At 41.0% G+C, this 20,832-nt stretch overlaps 2 long non-coding RNA genes across 2 annotated transcripts; both read left to right on the forward strand.

The window, feature by feature from the left end:
- Positions 1-1,325: 1,325 nt before the first annotated feature.
- On the forward strand, positions 1,326-7,651 carry LOC113017971 (uncharacterized). The gene is made up of 2 exons (XR_013906470.1): positions 1,326-1,820; positions 5,031-7,651. It is a non-coding gene; the product is annotated as an uncharacterized LOC113017971 (long non-coding RNA).
- A 5,093-nt stretch (positions 7,652-12,744) lies between these two features.
- Positions 12,745-16,520, forward strand: LOC145425755 (uncharacterized). Its single transcript, XR_013906490.1, has 3 exons — positions 12,745-12,993; positions 13,637-13,735; positions 16,153-16,520. It is a non-coding gene; the product is annotated as an uncharacterized LOC145425755 (long non-coding RNA).
- The last annotated feature ends 4,312 nt before the right edge of the window (positions 16,521-20,832 follow it).

Below are 20,832 nucleotides of genomic sequence, written 5' to 3' on the forward strand. Positions count from 1 at the left end.
CCACAAAGCCTGGCACCCCAGCTGCCGTTAAACTAAGGTGGGGTGGCACAATGGAGGAACTGCCCCCTGCCACCACTCTGTCCTCCGATTTACACTTGCGGGTTGGCTGGCTCGGCCAGACACGGGGACTGTATCTGGACTGTGACCTTGCCGGCACCACCTGTAGTGTTATGATATTTTGATACCACGGTAAGCATTTACAGGATATTGTTTTATACAGGAAAACTGTTACTCAATAAGGCCGATCTACTAGTTGTTTTTCTCTTTCTCTGTGACCCAAGAATTAATGTGTAGGACTCACAAGCTGGTACCTGAAGGTCAAAAACACCACAGAGGTGAGACCACTTCCTTACTCCCATCCTCCCTTTTTCTTTATCTCCTGGAAAAGGCTCGTTAAAGGCTAGGTGGTTCGTTTCAGAATTCACTGATGAAAGAACTCTGTATTCTATGTCTAGGAGTGTATTTTGCTGGGATGATCATAAATTATAGCTGAACTGATAAACTACACAAGGGATACTTTGCTCAGAAGGCAGGAAGACGTTTCCTTATTTAGTCTGTACCGGTTTGAACTGGGAAAGCTGACACACGAACCTTTTTTCCTCTATATAAACTGCTGTGTATCAAATAAACCTTTGAGTCGATTTGGGAAGACAACCTGAAGCAGTCTGTGTTTCCTTGTTCTCCCAAGCTGCTCCCGACGTCGTAACTAACCCAGCTGAATGGCATACCTGAGTGTTACTTTAAATAATTAGGAATCTTATAAGGAAAGGACAGAACTCTGCTTATCGCTCACGCCACGGAGGAAACCCGGGAAGGCAATTTCCTTCAATCTTGGTGTCAGAAGTGGGATTACTGACAGAAGGTAAATATGCGTCTTTCATATTTATATAAAGACCTATTATACCTCTCTCAGTGATCGATCCATAAAAAAACGGGATATGCTGACGAAGTTTCACTTAGTGATCCAGAGAGATACACTGACTGACTTCCTCAGTCCCCGAATAAAGAAACGGGATATGCTGACGAAGTTTCACTTAGTGATCCAGAGAGATACACTGACTGACTTCCTCAGTCCCCGAATAAAGTAGATTAACCCTTGTGACCCGCTAGAGTTGTGGCTTTCCAAATTAACACTATCAAACAATTTTATGTTAAATTACTATGAATTAATGTGCTTCTCGTTTTTCTTTTATATAAAATGTTATAAATAAATCAGTTATAATCAAGTGGAAAGACAACACATTTATACGTAAAAAATAATAATAATAATAATAATTAATTGTTTAATTTTTCTTTAAAAAAACAAAAAAAACAAAACACGGGTCTCAAGGGTTAAAAGCAGTAAATTAAAAGCAGAAAGACACAGGAAGTTGCCTGTTGTTTTGCGAGGAGTTGCTCGCTAAGTGAGAGTTGCTCACACAAACAAAAAATTGCTAGCAATAAATTTAAAGTGACCTCAGCTGTGCCGCAGCGAAAATACTAACATAAATCCTCCTAGCGTGTAAACCCCTCTGGAAATCACTGAACATGGGTCAGAATTATTCAAAGACCACAGACAGGTCCGATAAAAAAAAATCTAAAGTACCTGTAAAACCAAAAATTAATAAAATACAAAATAAAGTCTCAAATAACGGCTCAGTATAACTCCCATTTCCGGTTACGTGTAACCTACGTCCGCGAATCGGTGAAGACGTCCATGATCACGTATCCAGAACATGCGGGAGTGCTTATGTGACTGACTTTGTTTACAACTTAAGAAGTTCAATGCATTCTAATTTCTTTTCGGAGCCTTATCCCGAACGATTATCGCCAGAAAACAGGTCAGTAGAAATGTTGAATATCATTTGTGATAAGAAAAGTAGTCTGCTTAAAAAGTCCTGTAGAAAATATATGATAGAATGCCGCGACGTGATGCATCAAATGTTACCGCTATGGACAAAAGGAGGGTAAATAATGACAAAGTCGCCGATTTCTTTAAGAATCTAAAGAAATTCCTGCTAACAATGTCCAGAGACAAAAGTGACTTAAATGCAGTAACTATGTGTAAACAGAAGCCTGATGAATCTATCCTAGTATTCATAAAACGCTTTATGCACTGTTGGACAAGCTAGAGGTGCAAATTTAGCTCAGTTTTCCAGCAGCCGCAGACACCCAAAGCAAAAATGAATTTGTGTATTTAATTTAACATAAAGGGTGAAATGTTTGCTGACACTGATAACAGCTTATGTTTTCTCTGCCCTATGTACCGACATGATGGAGAAGGAACATCCTCTGTGTCAGCTGGACCCTCAGCAGAGAATGAACTCAACATCCTTTTTGTCCGGTACTCTATGTCACACACTGTGCCAAAAAAAAAAAAAAAAACGTGTACAGACGCCAGGTAATCCCATGACTGGGAGCCACACTTTTGTTTCTCTCACACTGTTCAACAACATGATAACTGCTCACACAAGTGAAGGTCAAACAGTGATTTTGTTACATAACTCAGACATAGGTTACGAAATATGTCGTCACATAGATCTAACCTACCCTATCCACTGTACTATTTCTGCACTTACGTTGCCAGCTGAATACCAGAATATGACATTGTGGTCTAAAAGTGAGAATGATATAGGATTTATTGACTGTACACTTTATCACGTACACCTATTAAAACACAACAAGCAGTATATGTCAAGCAGCATCCCATTTCCACGGAAAAAGCCGCAGCCCTAGATGTCATGATAGGAGATTTATTGACTACAGGAGTAATAAAGCCCACACTCCTGTCAATCCTGTGCCAAAGCCTAACAAACCTGGCGTATGGCGTTTCATACAAGACTTAAGGCAAATTAATGCAGTCAACATTCCTCTGCCACCTCTCGTTTCAGATGTTCACAGCATATTGACATGCATTGCATACACATTTTACCGTGGTGGATTTATGCTCCACTCCTTTTTCTCAGTACCTGTGACACACAGCCGTTATTTGCATTCACACATAGAAATAAGCAGTACACTTGGACTCGTTTGCCCCAAGGCATGATAGACAGCTCTGCTGCTTTCTCAATGGTGCTTCACTCCTCCAGGGCTGCACCCTGATCCACATGTGGATGACCTCCTCCTCTGTGCTGAAAGTGAAAAACTATGTCAAACTGCTACACACATGCTTCTCCAGCACCTCCAAAAGACTGGCCACAAAGCATCAGCAAAGAAAATGCAGTATTGTCAGACTTCTGTTCAATATTTGGGATTCACACTGTCTCACGGAAAACGTTCCATGACTGCAGACAGGGTCAAAGCTGTGACCTCTGTCCCTCGCCCCACTACACAGGAGGAAATGTCGTCCTTCTTAGGCATGGTGAACTATTGCAGACAGTGGATACCAGACTGTTCTTTTCATGACCACATTCTGCGTGACTGTTGTAAAAAAAGACAAGCCTCCTCGAATACTGTGGTCCACAGAAATGACTGCCTCTTTCAATGCATTACAGGGAGTGCTGACCTCCGCCACTCAAAGGTGCTGCCTGAATTGTTCAGGAATGCCGGCCTGCCTGAGGGCAGTAGCAGCTTGCTCTATCATGATAAGGGACTGCGGGAAGCTCACACTCTCACATGACACTATTCTACACACCAATCACCAGGTCACGACCATTGTAGCAAACATAACTAAACAACATATGCAAATCTCACTATAAAAGCGAGCAGCACACCTGATTCGCCAGCACATTTATTGATCCTATGCTGTGTTCTTCTGACCGACAGGATGGCTCAGACAGGCTTGACGTTCGTGACTGCATGACACGTATACAGGAATCCACAGCACCACGTCCAGATTTAGAGCAAACACCTATCCCAGACTCAGCCACGGTTTATGTGGACGGGTCCTGTTCAAGGCCGAGTGACAACTCATTTCTTTGTGGCTATTCAGTGGTGACATTGCCTGACATCATACTAGAGGCTCACTCATTACCATTTCACTCAGCACAAAAAGCAGAGCTCATGGCTTTAATACGCGCCTGTGAGCTACATTTGGATAAGCATGTGACGATTTACACAGACAGCCGCTATGCATTTGGCGTTGTGCATGACTTTGGCACATTGTGGAGACAGAGAGGATTTAGATCTGCTGATGGAAAATAAATTGCTAAATTCTGATTTTGTTCAAAGACTTTTTCAGGCTATACAGCTGCCATCGGCCATTGCAGTTGTAAAAACGAAAGGACACAGTACAGCTGACACAGACGAAGCAACAGGTAATGCCTTAGCAGACGTGACAGCCAAGGCTGCAGCTGCATCACAGCTCCCACCGCCGCAGGAAGTATTATCTGTGCCCCTACAGCTGCCACTTGTTACACTCCCAGACTATTTAGACACAAATGTTGATTTAAAATTCATACAAGAGCAAGCCTCTGCATGTGATTACACCTATTGGGAGAATAATGACTGTACCTTAGATGACAGAGATGGCTTATACAAAATCTTAAGCATTTGATTGCCCTCCCATATTCCCTGATGCCAGTCCTTGCCCGACATTTTCACTGTGTGAGTCATGTCGGACAAAGAGGGGTAATAGGGGCAATAAAATCAAGATTTGTAATTGAGAAAACATCACATGCAGTAAAAAGCATATTAGCAACCTGCCTAACATGTGCACGAACTAATGTAGGAAAATCAAAAGCAAAACATCAGCATTTACCACAACCAGATTTTCCATTTCATACATTACAAATTGATTTTATACATATGCCAGCACAAGGAAGCATCAAGTACTTACTGGTAATAGTGGATCAATTTAGTAAATGAGTAGAAGCTTATCCAACCTCAAAAGAAACTGCAGAAGTAGTCTGTCAAAAGTTGAGCAATGAAATAATACCCAGATTCGGAATACCTCACCAGATTAACAGTGATAGAGGATCTTCATTCACATTAGAAGTAATTCAAAAGTGTGCTAAAACTTTAATGACCTGGGTCAAATTACTTACTCAAGTCCTGTGTGAGATTAGAATGACTCAATCTGCAGTAACCAAATTATTTCCATTTGAAATAAGACTATTTCCAAGACCATGGTCAGCTTCCAGAGGGGCACCGCTAGTAGAAGGTGATGTATATTGCATTGTCCACTGATGTTCACAACCTGGTAGAAAAACTGAATAATAACTATCAGAAAGTTTGTCTCTCTCAGCTTTTCCCCTCCACAGTTCCACCAGTGGAGACAAGGAGACGCATGTTGGAGAAGCCACTAAAACCAAGGACACTCTGGGAGGCCGCGTTTTCCAGCCCCCAGGCTTTACTGGCAGTGACGAAGAACCAGCATCCTCACAGACGGACAACCTCAGTGGATTCATGCCAGCAGGGTTAAGACCAGCCCAATCGGACCATCTCAGGCGTCGGATCAAGCAGACGACATCTCCGGCGAGCCAGCGCCCGGAACTAGAGCAAATAAACACACGGGTAGACGACATCTCCGGCGAGCCAGCGCCAGGATCCAATTTACACACACACACAATCACTGATTAAGACACAACGTCTGAAAGAACAACAACAAGGTACTCAAACATCCAGCAGGAACAGAAAGCCAAAAGTACCACATGATGTCTAACCTGATAAAGCCAGACTCATTTCATCCTGATAATGGAGAAAATGAAATGCCCATTGTCATCATACGACGCTTATTCAATGTCTCTCGAACCTGGGACCAGGCCAGGAGACAACTGAAGAACTGTTTTTCTTATATACTTTCTTATATATTTAGGTTATTTATTATATCTATCGCATTAACCTTAGGATTTCTCTTTGCTATTTTGTATTGTAAACTGCAACCATGTTCACATTTCTGCAGGTCATATTTTGCTGACTATACCTCATGCTCCATTTTGCAAGACACCTACTTAATGCACTCCTCACGTTCCCTAAAATCAGTAAATAGCAACATAGACGCCACTAATAAACCATCTTATGCGCCCTCTAGAACAGGAGCTAACGCCTGGTATGAAAATGCCAGAACAGCCACTCGTGACTTAGGAAACAGTAACTGTTATGTCTGTTCAAAGGCTAATCCAGAACAGGTAATAGTAGGATACCCCATATCCGGTTTCCCCCTCACTGAGGGACTAGAGAAAATCAGCGGAAATAATGCTCTCTTTAAAGACGCTTTACAGTTGACTCTGAGCCCTCTCGACTGCCTACTTAGACACACACACACACACCAACTAACCCTGAGACTCCATTAGGCGAATTATTGAAGTTATCTAATGACACCGCAGGGACCTGCGCCCCAATGAAACGCCCTAAGAATAGGTTAAAGCCCTCACTGCCCTTAGGACAGATCCCTCTCCATTTTAATACTAGTATGATATGTCTGCGCAGACTAAAGTTAACTGGCCCAGACACACACATAGATTATACAAAGGATAACTATACATTCTTCTCTGACTCCCCAGGTGCACGCTGTAATGAGACATGGCTAGCTGTCTCTGTGGCTGAAGTTGTATCATATCTGGAGGAACACACACACAGTTCAAGTTCGAGCAGAGAATCGATCATTGATCCCCCAGAGGGTGTCTTAAATGATACTGACTGGGTGGAGTTAGTTAAATCACACATGGTCACGCGCCTAACTAGACCAATCCCACGTGCTTATTGGTTGTGCAATAATACCCTTAGATTAGCTTTACCTGTTAATTGGACCGGTACCTGTGGTTTAGTAACCGTTGATGTATGCTGTACTTTCATTCCCAATAACACCGCTCCTAACGGTTCATTCACACAAGCTATGAATAGACTTGAAGCATTGCAGATAGAACTAATTGCCAATACAGGTCACGGTCAGTGGCTACATAAGTGGCTACAGGACACGTTTGGAAAATGGAAGGAACTAATTGTAGCCTTTGTAACCGTTGCAGCATGTTTTTGATGATTATTGTCTGTTGTGTGGTACCCTGTGTACGTTCAATGATAACCCGTGTAGCTACTAGTACAGCTACTTCAATGTATTTGCAATTGGCACAAATTGACCCAGATTATGTGTCAGATGTCATCAATGATGTTCCTGATGTGTATATTGAACATTAGGTTGTGAACTATTACATTTTATGATTTGCTTTTTATATTATGTTATTACATTTGTGATTTTTCCTTTCTATTTGAGTTATTATTTTTAAAAAATAATAAAAGAGGGGAACTGTTATGATATTTTGATACCACGGTAAGCATTTACAGGATATTGTTTTATACAGGAAAACTGTTACTCAATAAGGCCGATCTACTAGTTGTTTTTCTCTTTCTCTGTGACCCAAGAATTAATGTGTAGGACTCACAAGCTGGTACCTGAAGGTCAAAAACACCACAGAGATGAGACCACTTCCTTACTCCCATCCTCCCTTTTTCTTTATCTCCTGGAAAAGGCTCGTTAAAGGCTAGGTGGTTTGTTTCAGAATTCACTGATGAAAGAACTCTGTATTCTATGTCTAGGAGTGTATTTTGCTGGGATGATCATAAATTATAGCTGAACTGATAAACTACACAAGGGATACTTTGCTCAGAAGGCAGGAAGACGTTTCCTTATTTAGTCTGTACCGGTTTGAACTGGGAAAGCTGACACACGAACCTTTTTTCCTCTATATAAACTGCTGTGTATCAAATAAACCTTTGAGTCGATTTGGGAAGACAACCTGAAGCAGTCTGTGTTTCCTTGTTCTCCCAAGCTGCTCCCGACGTCGTAACTAACCCAGCTGAATGGCATACCTGAGTGTTACTTTAAATAATTAGGAATCTTATAAGGAAAGGACAGAACTCTGCTTATCGCTCACGCCACGGAGGAAACCCGGGAAGGCAATTTCCTTCATGTAGAGCCCTGATAGACACTGGATCCACGCTTTCCTTGGTACAGGCCAGAGTCCTCCCTGGTACTGATGGCCCAAGACCGCAGGGTTGGCAGCCTACTCAGCTCCACATCACCACAGTCACGGGGGAGCTTGACAAAGTTAACGGGGATAGATCCCTCCCAGTGACTGTTGCTAACTACACTGTGGACCACCAGTTCTGGCTAGCCAGCATCCAGGACCAATGCATCATTGGTCTGGACCTGCTAGCCAAATGGGAGGCCACAGTGGACATGTCCCGAGCAACCCTTTACCTGGGCACGGAGGCTGTGAAGCTCCACACCACAAAGGAAGTCCCGCTGCCTGCCTCCACTTTTTCAGCCAGCATCAGAAAGCCTGAGGACCTGTCGCCACTGGCGGGGGAAGGGGCCTTCCCTTCACCAATAGTACCGCAACTGTCTACAGAGACCAAGCAAGCTGTCGAGGACCTATACCAGAGGAGCTGCGAGGGTCTCCAGGCTGATCAGCAGCGGCAGCTGCGAGAGATACTCGACTTGTTTGCTGACATCTTTTGCGGCCAAGGATGAGGACTGCATGCAAACCAGCCTGGTACAACACGACATTGACACTGGGGATGCACGGCCCATCCGCCTCTGCCCTCGTCGCCTTCCCCTTGCCAAGCGTGCCGCAGCAGAGCAGAAGATCAGTGAAATGGCAGAGGTGGGCATCATCGAACCCTCAAACAGCCCCTGGGCAGCCCCGGCTGTACTGGTTCAGAAAAAGGATGGTACCTGGCGGTTTTGTGTCGACTATCGTCTACTCAACAGCATCACACGCAAGGACTCCTACCCATTGCCCCAGATTGACGATGCCCTCAACGACATTGCTGGGTCCTGCTGGTTCAGTTCCCTCGATTTGCGCAGTGGCTACTGGCAGGTGGAGCTGATGCCAGAGGCCCGCCCAAAGACTGCTTTCTCCATTGGCCAGGGACTGTGGCAGTTTAACCCTTTAAGACCTACCATAGAACCAAGTCCGCCAGAGCTTATATTATATTTTTACATGTTGTAGAGCCATTTTTGGGAGCATTTCAAGTTGCTATACATCAATACAACCATTACAGCCTACATTTTAATAATATGCATGCATTAAGTGCATAGTAATTACATAAATTGCAAAAAAGTGCAATAAACTACAAAAAAATTGAAAATCATTTTTGTTTTTTAACATATATTTCTAGTTAGAGAAATTTAAGAGGCTTATCCCTCAAAACTGTAAATACAAAAAAGTTGCACAAAATAGTTTCCCACCACAGGAAATTTATTTTGAGTGTCTTCATAGTTTTATTTTTGAAATACACCAATTTCTATACACTGCAGGAAAAATGAAAATAAATATTATAGTGCAAATTTGCAAAAAAGCAGCATATGCATCAAAATAAACTATTTCCAGCAGTGCAATATGAGTCCTAAGTATCCCAGAAACGACACAGAAAGTCATAAAGTCAAACATAACTTTTAAAAACACCTGCATAAGCTCATGAGGCCTTGATGGTAAACTACATTTCCGTGAAAATGACGTCACTTCCGGTTTCGGGCAGGTCATGGCGGACATGCAATAGTTCGTGCTGATGGACGTAGGAAGTGTTATGAACAGCTGATCGGATCAGCAAAGCGTGTTTCTGGAATATTATATTTTTGTTGCTGCAAGTGCTTTTTATGCAGTTTTTGCAAAGCTATATGTGGAAGGAAACTGTGACCTAGGACAAGCTGATGGCATAAGATGTAAGTACAACTCCTCCGGTATCATATACAAAAAAAATTTATTGCGCTAGCTTACGTGGTTGCAGTGCTACCGGGATTTAAAAATAGTTACGCAAAACGGAGCGTGCACACTCTGACCGGTTTTAAAGGGTTAAGGTGATGCCCTTCGGCCTCTGCAATGCCCCAGCCACATTTGAACGCCTAATGGAGAGGGTTCTGGCTGACATTCCCCGTGACCGCTGTGTGGTCTACCTGGATGACCTCCTTGTCCATGCGACAGACTTCGAGAAAGCCTTGGCTAACCTGACTGCTGTTGACATTCCTGCTGTCAGCATGCCAATTGCACGCTCAGTCATTGCTTGTGGCATCTGTGGCATTTTGCTGTGAGACAAAACTGCACATTCCAGGGTGGCCTTTTGTTGTGGGCAGTCTGAGGTACACCTGTGCACTACTCATGATGTCAGATCAGCATCCTGATGTGGCACACCTGTGAGGTGGGATGGATTATCTCAATATAGCAGATGTGCCCACTACCACACATTTGGACTGATTTGTGACCACTGTTTGGGAGGGATGGTTATATTGTGTTTCTGGAATGAATTTTAGGTCTCTACGTCCATCCCATGGGGAATGGGAGCAGTAACAAAGGTGTTGCGTTTATATTTTTGTTGAGTGTATGTATGTATATGTATGTATAATAACCATTTTTTTTCTTGTGACATTACCAATACGTTTGATGTGTCACATGGCCCTCTTCCTATTGAAAAAACAAAAGTTGTGTCCAAGATGGCCGACTTCTAAATGGCCACCATGGTCACCACCCATCTTGAGGAGTTTGCCCCCTCACATATACTAATGTGCCACAAACAGGACTTTGATATGTGTGTGTGTGTGTGTGTGTGTGTGTGTGTGTGTGTGTGTGTGTGTGTGTGTGTGTGTGTGTGTGTGTGTGTGTGTGTGTGTGTGTGTGATTTACATTGCTGTGCTTGAGAGCCTCCATCTACTGGAACCAAATTCCTTGTATGTGTCTGCACATATACTTGGCCAATGAACACGATTCTGATTCTGATTCTGATATCACCAACCATTCCCATGTTATTACAGTGTATCCATATAAATGGCCAACCCTGTAGATTTGTTGATGAACCAAACTACAGCTCAATGAGACCAGAGAAAATTTGAGTGTCAGGGGCAGGGTGGATAGATATTCAGTTCATAACAAGTAATGATAATATATTTCCACAATTTTAGGATTTTACTGGTCTTTTTCTTTGAAATAATTCAAAGTTCAGTAGGCAAAAAAAGAGAAACATTGAAAAAAAAAATCAGGACATGCAGTGTGTTGGTAAGTGACAAGTAGCTAACCTTTTCTCCAAGCAAATCGAAAAAGTTATTTTCCCACTCACTGCATTTGAACCAATAGAAAGCTGGTGCTCAGAGGAAGAGGGCGGGCTTTACTTGGTGTCAGTGACAGAAATGAAAAAAAGCTCAAATGAGTGAGAAGGACGATGAAGGAAACATCTGTGCTGTGTCTGCTCTGTAAGTAGAATCTCTGTGTTTGTTTGAATTCTTGTACTTTGACTGTCTGCTCTCCTGATAACTGATGATGGAGGAGAAGACATGAAAAACAAATCAGGCTGAATTCAAGTTCAAAACACCACGAGGACCAACTGCAGGTCTGAACTGACTCTTTATCTTTGCTCAGGAGTCGAGGAAACACAGCAGGCAGTGAAAAGATCAAATCATTCACTCATTATATCAACACAGCTGCACAGTGGACACATGACTTTACTGTGTTATTTAAAAGTAGTGATCACTGTCTACACTCAATCTTTAGTCACTGCACATAATGATTAATTTAAATGTTGTTTTTTGTATAAAAGCTGGAGTAGAGGATCATGAAAAGTCCAAAATGTATGAATACGTTGATGGTATTAACAAATTTGAACAAGCGATTATGAAAATTGATAGATTTTCAGTGTTTTCTTGTCCAAACTTTATTGAAACATGTTGCTGGAATCAAAGAGAAAATGAGCAGATATATCAGAGAGATGAGTTTGTGTGTTTGTCAACTGTTTGTGTGGAGTTGTTCTTTATGTTCACCTCAAATCAACCTGAGTGTCATTTCTCTTTAGTTCTGATCTCACTGCTGAGCTGCACAACAAACCAAGGTCAGTAACCTTCTTCTGTCACAGTTTAAACCTGAGAAATGCTCACTGATATGACCTGATTGGGTTCATGTTTCAGAATGTAAAGACTAACAGATCATAATTCTTTCATTTTAACCCTCACAGCTCGTCTGACTGTGAGTCCCAGCAGCTCTCAGTTCTTTAAGGAAGACTTTGTGTCTCTGAGCTGTGAGGAGGACGACAGCTCTGCTGGATGGACTCTGAGGAGAAACACAAGCAAACAACAGAGGACTCAGTGTGGAGATGGGTGGGGAGAAGTAAATGGTTCTACGTGTAAGATCAGTTTAACAGTACCTCATGACAGTGGAGTTTACTGGTGTGAGTCCAGAGAGGGTCCCATCAGTAACATGGTTAACCTGACAGTCACTGGTAAGCTGAGTGTGTGGAGTTAGTGTTGATGAAGCTGTGTGTAAATGGATGAAATGCTGTAGTTTGTCTCTGTGTTGAGGTGGATCAGTGATCCTGCAGAGTCCTGTCCTCCCTGTGATGGAGGGAGATGACGTCACTCTGCTCTGTAAAACAAAGACCACTCCCTCCAACCTCCCAGCTGCTTTCTATAAAGATGGCTCCCTCATCAGGAAGCAGCCTACAGGTCACATGACCATCCAGCATGTTTCCAGGTCTGATGAAGGCCTCTACAAGTGTGACATCAGCGGTCATGGAGAGTCTCCATCCAGCTGGATCACTGTCACAGGTGACACACTCACCTGTCTGTGTTTCTGCAGCTTTCAACATTCACAATGTGACGACAACTTAGTGACTGTGTTTGCTTTATTTTAGGGGAACACACCACCACACCTCCACCTACATCCACACCTCCACCTACATCCACACCTCCACCTACATCCACCTCTCCTCCTGTTCTCTTTGTGTTGTCATCTGTTGGATCAGTCTGTGTTGTGGTTCTACTGGTGTTGCTGGTTCTGCTGGTGAGACGATGTGTTCACAGGAAACCTGAAGGTGAGACTCAGACTTTTCAATATATGTGGTTATGTAAATCCATGTGTTATACTATTTATGTTTATTATTGATTTTTAAAATTTTAATTTCACATTAAAAATGTAAAACTGTTTATTTTTTGTTTTTATTTGGATTCTTCACTGTAAAATGTTGTGATTGTAAATACTTTCTTAATTTTAATAATTTCACTAGATGAAGCTGTGGAAAATGGCCTCACAGATGACATCTTGTACAGTGATGTCAAAATATCAACTCATCAACATCCAAAAAAACAAAACAACGGTAATTTGAGGTCCTTTGTTGGTTATTTTATTTGTGTTTATTCAGCTCCAATTTTATAAAATACTTTTAAGTTCTGATTATATTCATAGAGATTTTATGTCTCATGAAAAGATTTCTATGAGGATATTATGAAGCAGGTGAAGAAAATACAACTGTGAATTGTAATAGAAAAATAAACGTTCTACTAAATTGATGCTAAAGTTTAACTCTGTAGTAATTTCGCCAGAGTTCATCTTTGTATGTCACGGCTTTAACTTTTTTTCTTTTGTTTTGTTTCCCCTCTCCACATTTAATAACTCAGTCATTTTAAGTCTGTAAAATTTCACTCTGTGCTCATTGAGCATTGCTCTTTACATGCTGCCCTCTGTGTTTGTTGTCTGTGGTTAACACAAGCTAACACCTCTGCAGTCGTACAGTTTCCTGTTTATGATTGTTTTTAAAGTCACCTGCAGGTGTTTCTCTATCAGGCGTTAGAAATAAATAATTCATATTCACATTAAGTAAACTTACTATAGTTTTATTCATAATTTATTTTTATAATTAGCTTAACTCAGTTTAACATATGTAGCTTTACTCAAAGTTTAAATGACTTTACTGCTTCATATTTATGTGATTCCAACAATTTGTGTGTTTTGTTGTGCAGACAGTGATGCAGCAGTAATCTACTCTGCAGTGAGAACAGAAGACATCAGTTATGGTCGAATCATCATCAAAGACACGAAAACCAGATCACAGATGAGAGGTACAGCTGCTCTTATTGGTCTGCTGACTGTGGTGGTGATGTGGGTCTGTCTGTCTGACAGCATTTTAAATAACCTGCAGGTGGTTCAGGACAGATTTACTGTGTGGAGAAATCCAAGAATTACAGATGTTGATACATGAACGAGCATCTAATGCTTCTGTTTAAAAACTTCAGACTTCAGTTTTCTAATATTTCTCAGGTTGATATAACAAAACAAAACAATGCAAACAAAAATCAAACAGGATTTAGAGAGATGTGTAACATGGTATTAAAGGAGAAGGAGTGACTGAAGGTTGTAAGCTTCTGGGGACATTAGATACAAAGCCCCAAGTAGATACTGTAAAAAGCTGTCACTAAAATTACCACTAAGCACCTTTTAGTCAGGATTTGGTGGTGATCTGTGTAACATGTAGACCTGAGGTTTAGTAATGCTAACATTGATATATGTTAGACTGAATCAGTAATATACAATCAGAGGTTATTGTCTTTGCAACATAAACTAATAATATTCAATAAATACGGATCATCATCGCTGAGTTTTCCTGAACAACAAAGCGTACAGTAACAACCTGCATATTCAAAACTGTGAAACCTGCCCAAAGCTCCTAAACTGTTCACTGGTTAATTGTCTGTGCGGGTCTCAACACCTTGACCTTTATATTTTGCTCCTTCTGTCTTTTTTTTTTTACCCAGAATCCCTGTCCTCATATTTACATTAAATAATATAGTAGTAGTTTAAGGAGTTTCCTTCATGCACAGGTTACTTTAATAAGATATTTTAATGTAAAACAAATTCCACAAATATTGAGACATAACAGCTTATCTCATTGATAACACTGACTATCATGACAATTAATTAGTCTCTGAGCAAAAACACACACACACAGTTCAGGGCTCTGACTCATCTTTAAAACAGTTCAATCATTTTGACTCCACCTTTGTCACAAACCAGTCAGTGAGCTACTGAAAACACACACACACACACCTGGTACAACAGATAATGTTTTCCATGATGTTTCTTTAGACTGAGACAGTCTGTGGTGAGACTACATCTCACACTGTCCACTCAGCAGATGCCCGCCCCTCCCTGAGCCTGGCTCTGCTGGAGGTTTCTTCCTGTTAAGGAGAGTTTGTCTTTCCCGCTGTCACCAAGTGTTTGTCAAATCGAGTCATTTGATTTCTGTGTTTTGTCTATGTATTATTGTAGGGTCCTTATTTTAGAATATAAAGCTCACTGAGGCAACTTGTTGTGATTTGGCAGTATAAAAATAAAAGTCAACTGAATTGAATTCAATTACACTGCTATCTTAATGGCGCACACCATCTCTTAGAAGAGTGAATGTTAATATGAAGTTTAAACAGAGACAACTGTTATACGATGAATCTTTTTAACTACTTAAAAAGTTCTGCATGTAAAACCACAGCAGCTCCTTCCTGTAGTCTGAAGCTGATGACACTTCTCTGTTCTGGTTTGGCCAAGCACAGAGTTCATATCGTGAGAACTTGCCCTGTGGTGAAGCGTCAGTTTGCACTGAAAAAGGTGTCAGATCTGTGGTCGTGCACCTTCAACTAGTTAGGGTAGCTGTTGTATCTCAGCAGAAGTGTTGAGAAATGCAAAGACCATGAAAAGCTTCAGCTATTTACAAAAGTTAGATACATGTGTTAATCTTCACACAGTCTTTTTAGCTGCGCTCTAACTGCTCTGTACTGTGTCTAAAGCTTGATACCCCAGTTTTGATCAAACTAGGTGGGGTTTTGGGTTTGATGTAAAGTAGATGCCAAAACGTTCTAATGTCAAATACTGACTTTAATATTAGGCACACTTTTAAAGATTGACCCAGACAACTCAGGAACTAAACATTTCCTGAAATTTCACTCATATTAAAATATAGAAAATAAATCCTGTTTAATAATATACACAAAAAAATAAAAAGCCTTTCTAATTAGTATTACATAAATCAAAGTTATATTTTCACCAGTTCATTAACTCCGTTAGTCATGTCCTAAAGAGACCGATTTTAGACCAGTGTACAGGCTACAATGTTAATCAAATCAAATATCAATGTGACTTAAGACTTAAATCTAGTATTTTAAATATATCACGTAAACGTCACACTAAATAAACTCACATGTGAGCCCACTTTCACTCTCATACTTGTTCAAAATGTTGTGAGCCTGTTAGTTGCTCACTCTGACACGGCTGTGAAGCACCTCGCTTCACACAGGTGCTGCACCACTGCTCACTGTTACTGCTTCACTGTTTCACATGGGAGCTGGAGCTTATTTAGGTGCTCATGGTGAGAGGTCGGCTACACCAGTTTATCACAGGACATTTAGAAATGTGACTAAATCTTTCAACAAAGTCGCCAAGAACTAGAAAGCTTGTAATCATTTTTCCTGTTGTTGTTTGTGTTCAGACTTTAAACCAGAGCCAGACGCCATCTACTCTTTACTGAAGTAATCCACCAGTCCAACCACTGCTGTCCTCCTGCTGGTCTCTAACTGGTTCATCCCAGCACCTCAGACCAAAGCACATCCATATATTGATTCTCCATGGATTTAGATTAAAATGATTCAAAAATTCAAAAACCATATGAGGATTTTATCTAAGTAAGTTTTAAATGTATTTTGCTGCAGTGAAAAACAGTATAAATATGTTAATGTGTTTCATGGACACAGTAGGTTCACTTTTTATATTTTAAGTATGATTCAAGCACCTTGTTCTTGTTCCCGCAGCAACTATTTAATTTCTCTGCGTGAATAATAAACCTTTGCTCTCACTTATTTTCCTCGTGTGGTTCTGTGGGTTTCACCGAGATGTCTGATGGAAAATCTGACTTGGTCGTGGCTAACCGACCCACATATCTTTTCATTGCAGAAAAGAAAACAAGCATTAAACCACAGCAGCAGAAACTATTCAACGGCTTTAAATAATGCAGCAAAGCTTCATCTCAGACAGAGAGATTTTACTTTGATGTTTTACAGTAAGTCACACTGAAACCAGCAGGCAGCTGCTGACATGGCTTTTTAAAAATTTATTATTTAAACTGGTCAAATAAAAACAGAACATCTTGAAAAGTCTTTGATAATAATGAATATAAAATAATTTTATTTTGTTAACCTTACTGAGTGTTCATTTATTGTTACTCCACCTGGGAAACATTCACAGAGTCACACTCAGAGCTTTAACATAAGGAGCTGAAGTGTTTAGAGATGAACTACAAACTGATGAACATGTGACTCAGACTGGACAGACTCATCTCCTGAACCAGCTCAGAGACCCTCCTGTTACACCTCAGTGAGTTATAGCAGAAATGATTGATGCCAATGCTGCTATTGATCTTAGATTGATACTAGAGTGATAGCATAGTACTAGTCCATAAGTTCAGTGTATAGCACACTTAGAAGTGTTCAGTAAATATGTTTCAATGAAAAAAAAACATAGCGAGTCTGGGCCTGAGTCCATTCAGCTTGTGATATTCCAGCTGTTGATCAGCACCATGGACAGCACTCACACACATTGATATTCAAGCTTATGTTTTAAACTCACACCATCTTCTTCAACTGGACCAGCACTGGTGTAAAATAGATTGTGAGTTGCCAAAGTAACATAAAGCAAGTAACTTTTAAATATGTAATATGATTAGCAAAGAGTATTTTACAACTTAAATGTTTCTGTAAATAGATTGTATTTGAGCCCTGGAACAGACTGGAGACCTGTCCAAGGTGTACCCGCCCTCTCGCCCTAAGACAGTTGGGATAGGCTCCACCCCCCACGACCCTGAAAAATGGATGGCTGGATGATTGGATTGTATATGCCATCTTATACACACATATTTAAATGAAGGGAATCTTTATCAACAGTGACATCAAACACAACTTTTTCATTCAATACAATATGTTTATACTTAATAAAAAGTTATTATCTTAATGTCTTTTAATCCAACTATGACAGCATCACTGATGATCTGCTTGTATCCATGTTAGTATGTAAAGTCCAACATCTCCCTCTAGTGGCCACATATATAAACCATGTGTGAGGATGGTGTTAATGTAAAATGTGAATGTGTCACCAAGTTCCTCAAACTCAAACGTGTTGAAGACTTCAATGGCTTGAGGACCAGGTACCGTGAGCAGCAATGCAATTTTCCTGGCATCGGGTTTGGAGTCCAGTCCCATGGCTGCCATATACAGCTCACACTGCTGCTTAAAACACCACCAGTTGCTGTTCACTTTCCCCACCAGTTTCAGTCCTTCCGGTGGCTTCAAACCTTCCGTCTCAAACAGAACTTTGAACGGTTCCACTCTTTCACATTTACTCCTGGTACCATGTGTTGCCTTCGTAGCGTTTGTTCAAAATAACACAGCATCCACTTCTGCTTTGTGAGCTACTGCCCCAAACATTTTATTAACACCATTCTTATGTCACGCCACAGACCAGTCTTCTTTCATGTGCTCCCCTGGAGGTATTCATGAGCTTTCTTAAATACAGTGCCCCCTGCTGGTAAACCTTATCATTACATTAACATCTACATATCAACACAGTGACCATCTAACATGACTGGTTAGTTTGCGTTTAAAGTCCAACATCTGCCTCTAGTGGCCAAATATAAACCATGTGTGAGGATGGTGTTAATGTAAAATGTGAATCATAGTGTTCCAGTCAGTCATCAGTGTGTCTCTGCACAGCTGTAATTAAAATGTGTTCAGAGGGCCTCAGTGTCTGAATGGTTCCAGTTCAGCTCCATAACAGCAGCGTCCCTGGTTTGATTCCTGTGTTTCAGCTCATATCTGCCTCTCTCACTGAGGGGGACGTACACACACACACACACACACACACACACACACACACACACACACACACACACACACACACACACTGACACCTCACTGTCCTTGAACCAATAGAAAGCTGGTGCTCAGAGGAAGAGGGCGGGCTTTACTTGGTGTCAGTGACAGAAATGAAAAAAAGCTCAAATGAGTGAGAAGGACGATGAAGGAAACATCTGTGCTGTGTCTGCTCTGTAAGTAGAATCTCTGTGTTTGTTTGAATTCTTGTACTTTGACTGTCTGCTCTCCTGATAACTGATGATGGAGGAGAAGACATGAAAAACAAATCAGGCTGAATTCAAGTTCAAACACCACGAGGACCAACTGCAGGTCTGAACTGACTCTTTATCTTTGCTCAGGAGTCGAGGAAACACAGCAGGCAGTGAAAAGCTCAAATCATTCACTCATTATATCAACACAGCTGCACAGTGGACACATGACTTTATGGAATTTACTTTTTTCAATCTTTTGTTGTCCAAACCTTATTGAAACATGTTACTGACATTAAATAAAAAACGAGCTCATAAATCTATAATACACGGACGAGTTTGTGGTTCTGTCAGCTGTTTGTGTGGAGTTGTTCTTTATTGTAGCCAAAAAACAAACAAACAAAAGAAAACTCACAGAAAATGGGAAACTGCAAATATTCAGTTCATAACACATCAATCCTACAAAATGAAAGAGAGTTAATAACATGCTTTGTTGTGTGATGACATTTTAAGTTCATGGTTAAAATATCAAGCATATAAGAGTGTATTTATTTAATTTTATTATTTATTTTGTTGAAAAAAACTAAAGGTGCTAAAAATAAACATGTTACTTGCAGTTTTGTCCCAGTAGAAGTGAACTAGACACAAGTTTAGAAGTTTTTGTGTCAGAGCAGTCAAAGGGAGACAATCAGAGGAGCTTACACAAAAGAGAGTGGACTCCTGTAGCTGAACTATTAGACACTGCAAAGCAGCGAATGTCGACCTGAACGCTGCTGCACTGAAGTTTGCTGCTTGTTGAGAAAGTGAGTGGCTATTTGGCAGAGCGAGCGGACTTTGAACAGCTAGTACAGCTAGTAAACTAGCTTCAAGATAGTTGCTCTCAGGACATTTCTTGGCCTGAATGGTTCGGGTACTACCCATGTATTCTGCAGTTGTTCCTGAGACTTTCTGCTCTGCTTCGGAGTTGAGGCCAGGTTACTGGAGTCCCCTCAACCTGACACCAGACTTTCCAAAGTACCACCCTGTTTTATTTTGTTTACTCCAGATGGAGCGAAGCAACCATACGGTCATAATGATCTCCAGCTCTCCAGCTCCTTTTCTGTTATATTGTTTTCTCATCTTAAAATAAGTGGGAACATTTCAGTTGATCAACAAGAGAGAAGTGGACTTTAATTTTGTATATTACCTGTAACGTGAGGGTTTGCTATGTGGTTTGGAATCACTCTGAATGATTAGAAACAGCAAGATGGAGACGGATAACTTTTTTAGAAGCCTCATTGCTCTCAGCACACAGCAACAACAACCCAACACTTCCTGTTTACCACCCTCATGAATACTTGACTGGCCTCTCAGAAGCTATACTCAGATCAATGCAGGGAAAACAACTAGGTAGATATAACACATACTTATTACTGCTTTGAACATGCATATGTAAACATAACATGTAAATATCAAAACACGTAACTACCAAAGGGGCACATAACCAACTCTATAAATGTTATAGAATAGAATAGAATAGAATAGAATAGAATAGAATACTTTATTTGTCAATTTCTTCAACTGTACTTGCCATACAAAGGAATTGAAATTACGTTTCACACTGTCCCATGCGTAGACATTGACAACAATAAGGTGCAGATGCACAACAAAAACAGCCCTAACAATAAGGTAATAAATAGTAATATAATAATATAAATAGTGCTAAAAGAAATACTAAAAATATATAGCAGCAGGTGTGTGCAATTGCAATGCAGAGGTAGTTGTTTCCATTCAGGAATGTTTTCCAGTTCTTGGTTCAGAGAGTGTTTCCTTGTTGGAGAGTGTGCGTGGGGGGTGGGGGGGGTGGGTAGAGTCCAATCTGTCTTCCTATACTTCTGCCAATCTGGTGATTCTGCTGGCTGGGAGCCGGGAGGGAAGAGAGTTCAGCAGTCTGACAGCCTGGTGGATGAAGCTGTTGGTGAGCCTGGTAGTTGGTAGTGCGGGAGTGGAGACTTCTGTATCTCTTTCCAGAGGGCAGGAGGCTGAACAGCCAGTGCGCGGGGTGGGTTGCATCGTTGA

Source organism: Astatotilapia calliptera, chromosome 3 (assembly GCF_964374335.1).
Source record: "Astatotilapia calliptera chromosome 3, fAstCal68.1, whole genome shotgun sequence".
Classification (NCBI taxonomy): domain Eukaryota; kingdom Metazoa; phylum Chordata; class Actinopteri; order Cichliformes; family Cichlidae; genus Astatotilapia; species Astatotilapia calliptera.